The sequence below is a fragment of the Episyrphus balteatus genome, chromosome 4 (assembly GCF_945859705.1).
Source record: "Episyrphus balteatus chromosome 4, idEpiBalt1.1, whole genome shotgun sequence".
NCBI lineage: Eukaryota > Metazoa > Arthropoda > Insecta > Diptera > Syrphidae > Episyrphus > Episyrphus balteatus.
Window position 1 is genome coordinate 18,061,973 of NC_079137.1, and position 12,570 is coordinate 18,074,542.

The 12,570-nt window shown below is 30.6% G+C and overlaps 1 protein-coding gene across 5 annotated transcripts in view; it reads left to right on the top strand.

Moving 5' to 3' along the window:
* LOC129919673 (potassium channel subfamily K member 18-like) overlaps nt 1–12,570 on the top strand; it is a 119,466-nt gene that overhangs the window by 83,501 nt on the left and 23,395 nt on the right. For 2 of the 5 annotated variants that reach the window (XM_056000641.1, XM_056000642.1), the window contains exon 1: nt 12,284–12,531. The exons of 2 other annotated variants lie outside the window; for them this stretch is intronic. The gene's annotated coding sequence lies outside the window, so the exon portion shown is untranslated. Of the gene's footprint in view, nt 1–12,283; nt 12,532–12,570 lie in introns of those variants that run through there. One more of the 5 variants, XM_056000640.1, reaches the window with a different exon arrangement.

Sequence of the window (12,570 nt, forward strand, 5' to 3'; positions counted from 1 at the left end):
GTTTCTGAGATATAGGACTTCAAAAATCGCGAAAACCGTAACTGACTCATTGACTCACTGACTCACTGACAGATCATCAAAATTATGGAGAACTTCCCGCTATCGTAGAAACTTGAAATTTTATATGGTGATAGGACTTGTGGTGTATACAAAGGAAAAAATCGAAAATTTGAGATTTTCAATTCAGGGGGCGTGGTAACCGCCCATTTTCGCCGAGTTTTCATCAATTATTATAGAGCACTTCTCACTATCGTAGAATCTTGAAATTTAGTAGAATGATAGAGCTGGTAGTTTATACAAAGGAAAAAATTTAAAATTTGAGAATTTTCGCCAGGGGGCGTGGTAACCGCCCATTTTCGCTTAATTTACATCAAATATTTTAGAGCACTTCTGATTATCGTAGAATCTTGAAACTTGGTAAAATGGTAGATCTGGTAGTTATTACAAAAGAAAAAATTTAAAATTTGAGAATTTTAGACAAGGGGCGTGGTAACCGCCCATTTTATCTGAATTTTCATCAATTATAGAGGTTTTAATTTCTACAGCAAAACCTTGCTGTAAAATTTTGGTTGTTTACTTGGCAATTTTTCAAATAACTTTAAAAATCGGTAATTTAAAGTTAAATTGCCAAGGGAACAACCAAAATTTTATTTATACAAATTTAAAGCCAAGCTTTAGAACTTTGTACACTTTTACATTTCAGTACTTTTTGTGCTAGCATAATTTCAACATAGGAGAACTTGGCTCTTTTTTTAACAGTAATGTTTTTGTTGTGATACATTCTTACGGGAAGGTATCGATGTCTTACTTAAAGTGAACTTATTTCCCACTCTCACTCCTCATAAGTAAGTTAACATGAATACTAAGCAAGATTTCTCTTCCTTCGGAAACTATCTCAAATAAGGGCAATACAAATTTAAAATCTAAAAATCTTTGCTGTAAAAGAAATTTAATAGCTTATTTTAAGGATTGATACCATTTAAATAGATATATTTTTTTTTAAACAAATGTTATATTTAATTAAAATTAAGTATAATATATATACGGTTCATAAATATAAACAGATGAAGTTAATTCATTTTAACACCTTTTGATTTTTGTATAGTTTATCTTGGTACTCTTCCAACCGCTTTTTATGTAATCAAATACAAGATACCTGGAAAACAATATAACCCCGAGCTAAAAACCTTCCTACAATAAATTTAAGAATATATTCATACTAATCAATTGATTCGAGTTTTTTTTTTTTTTTGTGTCAACAGACAATAATGCATCTCAAATAGCCAATTAATATTTAAATATAGAAAAATTTCAACTTAATTAACTTACAATAGTGTTGTTCACACGGCAAAAATATAGTGCCCTATTAGCTAATAAAGAATTCATTAAATTGCAAAAGTATTTTTAATTGGCTTATTTTATGTTTGAAATATAACAATCAATAAAAGATTAAAGTGTCTATACATACCTACATAGTGTGTTGTCAAATTAATTTCAATAGCTGACACCATAAAACACTTTGGTTTCCCATACGAAGTTATTATAAACTTTTGGTTATATCAAATTAATACCAATTTAATGGTATACTATCGGGGCAAATATGTAATTGACTACGAGGTCAACAAATTATTTCTGTGTACATAATATAAATAAGTATTTTCGTTCATTGACAGCACGACTGAAATATTATACAATTCGAGGGTATTTCATTATTATTTTTCGCAGGACGGGTACTAGCACAAGCAATCAATGTGAACTCATTTCTCAAATATGTAATCGTATTTAGAAAATCTAGGACAGAATTTTATATTTTGTTTGGTTTTTTGGTGTAAAGGGCCCAACCCATAGAATCCGTTTTTTTTTTTTTTTTTTTTTTTTTTTTTTATAATTAACGCGCACATCAAGGGGTTATGAATACCCTTAAAATGTTATAAAAACACAGTGCGAGCTTTTAGGAAAAGAGGAGAGGATTAAGTAGGAGACACCGATGTACATTGACTTTAAACCTTTGTAGATTGTAATGCGGAGGAAAGACAGAGCCAGGTAAAGCATTCCACATGCGAGTTGAACCGCTAAAAAATGAGTCTCTATACTTAACTGTACGGCGACGGATCGGAAGGAGTCCGACGGATTTGAGGGAAGAAGTAGCCCAACTTTCTACTTTTTCATCCGTCGTATCATTTGACATTGGTTGTCAACAATAGATCAGTTCGATTTTCTCGAATTTCAGAACTAAGAACTGTGTTCTTTTCTTCTCCGATTTTATGAATTGTGAACTTTCATTGTTCATTTGTGAAGACATTGTAATAAAAGTAATATTTAATGATATATCTATTCTATTCTATTTATAGTTCAGTTTTACAATGCCACAGTTAACCAACAATTCATAAATTCATAATAAAGTTTGTTATTAAAATTGTTTTTAATTATAGAGCAACGATAATAGTTGACAATTTTTTGCATCAGAACGTTATAAGTGCACATTCAGCGATAAAATATCGAACACACCTTAGAATTTGAAGTGAGCTGTCAAAAAGTAATCCGTCATGCAACGTATTCTATGGGTCACCCCTTTCTGTCCCATCCTTCAACTTCAACGGATTGATTGACGCAACGCACGCATATTTTCCATACAAAAATAGCACAACGAAATCTTGAACGAAATTTAGTTTTTGTTTTGTTTTTGTATAAAAAAACCTTGTTTTCTGATGTTTTTTCTTGAATTTTTTGGTACATACGAGTTTTTATTATTTTCACTTTTACCTAAAACTCGATGGTATTTTTGTTTTAACCAGTTCGCTACAAAATTAGCTCGAATTTTTTGAACCCAATCAAATTTCATCAAAAAAAGCAAGAAAATCAAACTTTGTTTTCTTCCATTTCCTTAATGTCGATTTTTTTAGAAGACAACCTATAATAATTTTTACCGACTTCCAAAACGGAGGAGGTATTCAAATCATCCGTATTTTGTTTTTTATATTTTTTTTATGTTTGTTACCTCACAACTTTGGACTGAGGGAACCAATTTTGACAATTCGTTTTGTATTTTGTATAAAAGCTGGTGGCTGCAGTGTGGTTCCATTTCGTTTAGTTCTGGCCATAGAAACTATTTGAAAAACCATGGAACCCAGTTTTGATCCATAAAAGTTGGTTTTGTGTTTTGATAAAAATGATTATACATCCATATATTACCTGGAAGCTAATTATTTCAGCTTTATTAATCTTATCTGTACGATGTCTACAAAAAAAATAAAAAATTTTAAAGCCAACCATGTTGAAATTTCAAACTGAGATTACAGTACTTCCTATTCCTACACTGGTGGCTGGTCATCGACAACAGATTTCCACAGGTGTTTTGTGATATTTTAGAAGTTTTTCAATTTAAAATTGTGTAGCTTGTAGTAAATGTACCGTTATGAATGATATATTAAATAAAAGGTTTTATTATCCGCATTCTCAATAAAGTTAAATCAAATTTTTATTCTAGATCAAAAGATATAACGTGTTAAAAAAAGAACTTTATTTTACCGTTATTTCAAAATTATGAATACGAAATTGATTGAAGTATAGTCCTGCCAATTATCTATCTACAGTATAAATTTCATTCATTTATCTGTTAAAGAAAAAAAGATAAAAATAAAAAACGGTTAAAAACGGTCAAAAAACTTGTATTCCCTTTATTTAGTCAAAAATCATTTAAAAAAAATAAATAAATAAAAATACCCCTAAAAAAGTAGGTGTTTTCAAAAATTCGTATTTCAAAATGCAGAGACTTTAAATCGTCAAAGGTCTACCACATGTTTTAGTTTTTTTTTTTTTTATAATTTTACTATATGCCTGTAAGACCTAAGGTCTTTTAAATGCAATTGCACGGCCATAGTTAGAAGGAATAGAAAGATAGGAAAGAATTTTTGTTGGTACAGTGAATTGAGAATAAGATGATTAATATCTCATATAGTCCCACGGGTGGCTTCCAAGCTGGGGGATTAAGAAAAGAATGCTGCCTGAGGTAGGGCTTAAACCCACAACCTTCAGGTTAGCAGTCAAGTACTACATCCACTGCACCATTGCCATAACTTGGTTTTGAAATTTCCTAGATTTTTTTCATCATATATATGTATGCATTCGGGTACAAAAAAAACACTGTATACGGGTATAAACAAAATACTTAGTTAGTAGGCATATTTCAGCGCGTTTTTGTGTATTTTGATAAATATAAGGTTTTTGTATGATTTATAGAACTTTTTAATATGTAGAAGTAAAAAGTAACACATTAAAATATGTCATAATTACAAAAAAAGTACATGTAACCACTGAATATTTTTAGTATATTTTGATGTGCCAAAGCCCTAGCTTAAAAATCACCTTTTGAGAAGTTAATATACCTAAATATTTTTTTTTTTTTAACATAGAAAAAGATTTTTGATACAGATTTATAGACAAGAGAAATACCTTTCATTTGTTATCAATATTTTATTTTTGTACATCCATTATTACGCATTCTGCGATTAATTGTTTGTAAAAATAGCTGAAATCCGAAACTTCAAGCTTAAATATCTCCGAAACCCCACCAACGAATTTGAAAAATATTTTACCCACGTAATGTGCTTATCATCACCTTTCATTTGATACTAATTTCATTAGTGCACACACTGGGCCCAAACTCCATAGAAAAATGTGCCATCTCCAAGCATAAGAAAGGTGTTTGGATTGATTCAAAATTTTTAATTTTTTTTTGTTTTGATCGACTTCCCATTTGAAAATTTGAAGCAATTCCACTTATTTTTTTCACTTCAGATTCTTTGATGTAGTAAGCTTAGAACAAGCTTTTAACTACAATCAGAGGCTCATCATAAGAGCATGTTAGTGGTTAGTAGACAAAAAATACAACCTCCCACATGCACAATATAAAACAAAATAATTACGAACAAATTTACAAGTTATAAAATTATAAGTACAAAAAATTTCCCTACATCTGGAAAAAGTCATTCCTCACTCCTGTTTTCAAGAAGGGTGATAAGACAGATATAAAGAATTATAGGCCTATTTCGAAACTATCCTGCATTCCAAAGGTTTTTGAGCAAGTTGTTTGTGATAGTCTAGCATTCATCTGATAAGTGAAAAGCAGCATGGCTTTGTAAGAAAAAGATCTACTACAACTAATCTTCTTAGCTTCTTAAATAAATGTTCAAATGCATTAGAAAAAGGTAATGAAGTTGACTGCGTTTACACTGATTTTTCAAAGGCATTTGATCAACTTAGTCATAAAATAATAATCTTCAAATTAAAAGCTTTTGGTTTTCCACGTATTTTTATTGCCTGGGTAGAATCTTATCTTAACCAAAGATCCTATCAGGTCAAATTTAGAAACTGTCTTTCAGATCTTTTTATAGCCAACTCTGGCGTCCCTCAGGGAAGTCACCTAGGCCCATTTTTATTCATTTTAGCTATAAACGACGTAATCTCGTGCATAACTTCAAGTGATATTCTCATATTTGCTGATGATATGAAGATTTTTAAAGAAATTAAGTCTGACAATGACCGTATCCTTCTTCAAAGCGATATTAACAGCTTTAATGTTTGGTGTGGTAAAAATGGCCTTTCACTTAACCCAGCTAAATGCCAAACAATTACATTCTCGAGAAAACGAGTCATTAATATTTTTGATTACTACATCTTGCATCATAAGCTATGTCGAGTATTTAGCTTCAAAGACTTGGGTGTCCAAATTAGTTCAAATTTAGGATTTACTGAACACATCAATTTTATAGTAAATAAAGCGAGCTCAATGCTTGGTTTTATTAAACGTTGGGCAAAGGAATTTGATGATCCATTTGTTACTCTATCTTTGTTCAACTGCTACGTTCGACCCCATCTTGAGTACGCTTCTCAAGTATGGAGTCCTTTTTATGAAGTTCATAAAAACCGAATCGAATCTATTCAACACAATTTTGTACGCTTCGCTCTAAAAGGTCTTCCTTGGACCGAATCTTTCAACTTGCCACCTTATGAACATCGCATTCAACTTCTTCAGATACAAACTTTAGCACAGAGACGTGTAAATAATGATTTAATCTTTCTTCATCAGCTTATTAATTCCCAAATTGACGCCCCTGATCTATTAGCTTGTATTGGTATAAATTATCCGGGTGGATCTCACCTCCTACGAAGATTTGAACCTTTGCATATCGACTTTCATAGAACAAACTATGGTATTAATGAGCCTCTTAGTCGCATGAGTAAACTTTTTAACTTGAACCATTCATCCTTAGACTTTTATTTGACAAAAATGGGTTTAAAAACATTGTTTCGAACCAGTGCTCCACAATCGTGACTGTTAATCAATGTTTTAAATAAATTATACATGTTGGATTTTTTGTACTTATAATTTTATAACTTGTAAATTTGTTCGTAATTATTTTGTTTTATATTGTGCATGTGGGAGGTTGTATTTTTTGTCTACTAACCACTAACATGCACTTATGATGAGCCTCTGATTGTAGTTAAAAGCTTGTTCTAAGCTTACTACATCAAAGAATCTGAAGTGAAAAAAAATCCAACATGTATAATTTATTTAAAACATTGATTAACAGTCACGATTGTGGAGCACTGGTTCGAAACAATGTTTTTAAACCCATTTTCGTCAAATATAAGTCTAAGGATGAATGGTTCAAGTTAAAAAGTTTACTCATGCGACTAAGAGGCTCATTAATACCATAGTTTGTTCTATGAAAGTCGATATGCAAAGGTTCAAATCTTCGTAGGAGGTGAGATCCACCCGGATAATTTATACCAATACAAGCTAATAGATCAGGGGCGTCAATTTGGGAATTAATAAGCTGATGAAGAAAGATTAAATCATTATTTACACGTCTCTGTGCTAAAGTTTGTATCTGAAGAAGTTGAATGCAATGTTCATAAGGTGGCAAGTTGAAAGGGTCGGTCCAAGGAAGACCTTTTAGAGCGAAGCGTACAAAATTGTGTTGAATAGATTCGATTCGGTTTTTATGAACTTCATAAAAAGGACTCCATACTTGAGAAGCGTACTCAAGATGGGGTCGAACGTAGCAATTGTACAAAGATAGAGTAACAAATGGATCATCAAAGTACCTTCGTAAACTTTTATTTTGCTTTTCGAAATACATATCTAAATCGAAAAAAAATGCTAGAGTTTTTTTTTTTAGAAATTTAAGGACATTGTCGGAATTTGAGAGTGATATAATAGCTGTCGATAGTTTTCTTAAACGTTTAAAATAAGTATGCTCAAACAAAAAAAAAAACAACTTTAAACAAGATAACATCGAATAATTTTTACAAACACCATACCTATACCATTGACGAAACCCAAATTGAAAAAAGTAGAAAGAATCTTTTTTTTGTTGAAAAAGTTTACCAAAAACAAATTTTTTTCTTGATTTTATCACAGGTAGGTAATACCTACAATTTATCTTAACAATTACACTGTGATAGTTCAAAAAACCGACAGAGAACTCTCATGTCTACTAAAGATAATTCGAGTATGCAGAACACGATGGCGTTCTTAGTTTTTATGGATTTAGGTCAAATAAGAAAGATTTTTGCGTTTGAAATTTTGTTTGCACATGCCAAAACTGAGGGTATAAAACACCATATATTTTCCAATTTTTGATTTTTATCGATAAAAAAATGATGGAAAATCTATTTTTTTTGGAAGTATTATTTGAAAAAAAATCTGTCGAATAACTATTTAAATCATTATTTTTTGGCAAAAAAACGTCGATTTTTCTTCAATTTTTCTTACATTTTTTAACTACAAAGGTACAAATGTATGCGAAAACTCAACATTTTTTTGTACACACCTTGTATGTGTTAGTACTCTGGAATATTATACATATGTAGATGTAGATATTTAATTAAAAAATCAGGCATGGTATCAATATTTTTATTTAATTTTTGTTTAAGTTCAAAAAATCATTTTTCTTTCAATTTGTTTTAAAATTAAAACATATTTACTATTACTTCCATCTGCATTATATGAGCTTACATACACAACACATAATATATTTGTCACAGTCCCCGTTTAACTGAAGAAAATATTTAAAGATCAGAAACGTGTTTCAGATAAGCGGGTTTTTCTCTAAAGAGGGTTTCTCTTAAGCGGGTTTTTATGCTACTTGATCCCATGGGCGTTTTGCCCCCACTTCCCCTACATATGTGTGTTGCATTTAAACTTTTTGTAATTTTTTTATTTTATAAACTTAAAAATTAAAAAAAAAAACAGTGTTTTACTGCTACTTTTTCACTCTTAAGCTTAACCAATATTGTAGATAGGTAGGAACTGCCTATTCGTATTTGTAAACAAAGCCATATTCTATCCTGAAATACAACATCAAATCGTTGCCACCGAGTGCTGCATTTAAATTTAAGTAATACGAAAAATATTAGAAAAATTGAAGAAAAATCGACGTTTTTTTGCCATAAAATAATGATTTTAAATGTCATTCGGCAGATTTTTTTTTCAAATAACTTCTTTTACTAATAATACTTGCGAAAAAATAGATTTTCCATCATTTTTCATCGATAAAAATCAAAAATTGGAAAATATATGGTGTTTTATACCCTCAGTTTTGGCATGTGCAAACAAAATTTCAAACGCAAAAATCTTTCTTATTTGACCTAATCCAGAAAAACTAAGAACGCCATCGTGTTCAGCATACTCGAATTATCTTTAGTAGATATGAGAGCCCTCTGTCGGAAAAAAAGTTCCATTTTCGAACACAGTGTTATTTATGCAATCAAACCGAATTATTTTCTCCAATAGTGTTAGCAGATTATTTGTTTTTTTTTTTCAATTATATACCTTCAATCTCTAAAAACATTTAACATTAACGTATTATGATAAGAGGGGTAAGTAGCTATACGTAACATGACTTCTCTGCTTAATGTTGTATTTTATGGCTCATATCATCCAGAAAGAAGCAGACAGAGTTACAGATACAAAAATCTATTAAAACAGGTTGTCAAATTTTACCAAAGAAAAAAAAATTGTGCTACACGTAGGCCGATGTGTAGGTAAAACATAAACATGCAAAAGGAACTTCGTGGGTTTAACATAAATAACACGTTTAGTTAAGGTACTAGGTACCTTACTAATTTCAAACACATACTCATAAAAGTGTGAGTTTAAAACAATGTAAAAAAGATACAGTTATGATTTCAATAACTCTTGTGGTGAACTTTTTTATTGTTGTTTTATGAGAACAAGGGGGTGGCAAAAGTGATTTGTGAATTGTTTTTTTTAGTGTTATCCTTATTACTGTTGTTTTTTGTTTGTTTTTGTTTGGATTAATTTGATCTTTAGTAGAAGTCATAAAAGTTTTGACCAGTAATATGGCCCTTCAGTGGTCCCGAAATCCATTATGTGTTTCAAAAGGATGATGCTTTTATCAAGAACATTAAATTCTGCTCTGCTACCTGATACCTCCATGGAAGGCCACAGACGGATAATTAAGGAGAGCTTCGTACCATGTTACCAAGTTAACATGTTGTTTTTATACTTGTCGCAAAACTATAAATTAGGATGATGCAGGTATAAATGTCTAAAAAATAGAGAATATTATTTTTCTTTAATCCAAATGGAGTCACTAAGGTTAATATATATAGTTTAGTTGTGCATGTTGCATATAATCTTAATTTGTGATATGTTCATTGTTCACACAAAAATGTTGTCCAAAAAAAGTATTTTTCAGACAAGTGACTTTTATAGCTAGACCTTACCAATTGAACAGTACAAGTAAAAGAACAAGTACAAGGACTTTGCTCTGTATATAGTTCATTGGAAACTAAAGACAGTTAGAAACTACAACGGAAAGTGTCACAACTAAAAAAACACGATTTTTCAGCAGAAGTATAATAGTACGGGAAATGTAGAATTTATTATATATGGGGTCTGGGAAAAAACTCCAAATGCATTTTGACTTCAGGAAAAGCCAAAAATAACAAACAAAAATAAGCACCATTTTCTCGACTGTTGTTTGTTTATTTCTTTGAATAAAATCCTCGATGATTTTTGTTTGTTATTTTGCTGTGAAAACCCCTTTTTTATGCACTCAAATTGTAATATCTTTCGTTCTACTTTCAACTTTGGAAATATTTATACATTTTTGAAAACTGCAAGTTTTGAAAATAATAAACCAGTGCCCCACCATACACATCACATTTTTTTCGGGATGTTGCTTTCAAATAAAAGTAAGAAATTGAGTTTTTATAAAACATGGAACTGGTAATTAATTTGCAACAAAATGGCGTATGAAATAAAAAATATTTTGATTAATTAATTATTTCTTAGTATTAGTCAATGTTTTAGTGAAAAAACAAAAATCAATTATGAGCGGAGGAAGCAAAATACTGTTGCAAAGTCGGGATTTTTCGAAATTTCACAAAAACTCTATTAAATCGAAAAACGTAAGGATTTGGGATGAACAAGTTACCAAATTCTGAGAGCCCAAAAGTATATGTTAAATTACTTTTTCGAGTATCCCTTCGGTTTAAGAGTTAGGATGGGTTTTTTGAAACACGTCAAAGTGTGATTTTCTTACTTTTGTCATATCTCTTTTATTTGAGCTAAATGAAACTAAACCAAACGGTGAAAATTTAACTACCCTAAGCTACGAAGTCATCTTATTTTATTCTAATCTTAATTCAGTGAAACAGTTTTACGTTTTTTGAAATAATTTAGTGAGTAAGTGAACACGTCGTTAGGCACGAAATATGTATGTATTATGAATGTTGTAAGTCTTAATTATCCAAAAAGAATTGTTACAAATTTGTATGAATGGGTCACTATGGTGTATACGTAACATTTTTTTTTAGTTTCCCATAAATTGAACTAATTGTTTTTGTATCATCATTTTGTAGGTTTCCTTTTAAATGTGTATCCTTTTCGTTTATGCAATTTGGTTAGGTTCCAATTTTTTCAATATAAAAAGAGATTTATTTATGGTTTCATTTTTAATTTTCATAACAAAAACTGCGGAATTGTAGCTATTCATTTTAGTGGATGGATTAATGTTTGTTATTTAGCTGTTGATGATTAGTTTCTGTAAACGTAGACTAGCTAGATCTTACAGTTTGACGCTTTTAGACTATATTGCATGTAAATACATTAAGCAACCGTGATCTGATCAATATTACATTCGCAACTCCAAATATATTTCCGTGTAGAGTCATTTGTGGTAAATTTGCGCGCTTTTGACTTTGAAGAAGGGTTACAAGTAGAATTTCAAGTAAAAAATAACAATAATTTTTAAAACCAAATACATTGCTGTGAGAAACCTACAAAAGGTCGTATTGCGTGCACTTGCTTCACTTAAAAATGGAAGGCTAAGAGCTGAAGTGAACCAAGTCACAAAAAGTGAATTCGGATACATAACGAGTTAAAGTAAATACGTTTCTATTGAATCTTTAGTCTTTAGATGTCATAACGAGTTAAAGTAAATACGTTTCTATTGAATCTTTAGTATTTAGGATCATGGATACAGCGGTTTGCTTCAAACTTGATAATTAAGGATTTTGTGTTCGTTATAAGGTCTAAATCATTTTTTTTTTGTGCAAAAAGTGAAGTGACCGAGAGCCCACAGCAAATTTTGGGAGTGGAGGTATAACTAAAATGAGAGTTTGCAGTTTTATAGCCTAATGCATTCTAATAACGAAGTCAAAAGTGTGGCAGCTATAATTCGCGGGTTTATATGATTTTCACCAGTTTTCCAATTAATGTGAGAAGACTAGATCACATTCTGAAAATACTGATGGTCTGTCATTTTCCCGAAGCCTGAATAACTCAAACTCGGCGATATGTGACAAATAGAACTCAAGTATATGCCTTTTTAACTAACCATATCGGCTCTATTCTTGGCGAGTTTTTAATTCAAAATAGCAAACGAATAATTTAACAGAAAAGTCTCCAAAACAGAGCTGCTTATATAGCTTGTCTTCAGGCTTATGGGAAATGACAGAGCATCAGTTCCTGTTTAAATAATATGATATAATGTGAATTTAGCCCACTTATATGAATTGGAAAACTCATGTTTTTTTAACCCCCTGAAATAAATATATGGCCGCGATAGATTTCTAATACAAATAACGGTCTGTTAAAAAATTAAAATAAGAAGTAGACGAAATTTTTGCTGATTGTGCTTGAATATTTTTGAGCGCAAAAAATACCCAAACGGACCTAATAATTATTTCATAATACGAAAAAGTACTTGACGCAACCTCAAAGGCACTTAAATAACACACTGCATAAGCTTAATATTTTTTCATCTAAATATCCTTGAAGTGTCAATTAAATTTCCAATCAAAAATTTCATCATTCTTAAATTTTAACGTCCCTGAATTAAAAAAAAAATCATCTCCGCATAACTTAATATTTGCCAGCGTCAACCATTTTTAAAATTGACTTACCTTAATAAACACGCACTTCTTTCTGATTAGAAGGAAATTCTCTGTCAAAAAAAGTAAAAAGAAATGACAATGTTTTACTTAAAGTCCCAGGTAACTTTGATATTCTCCATCTAATTGGAGAGTTTATAA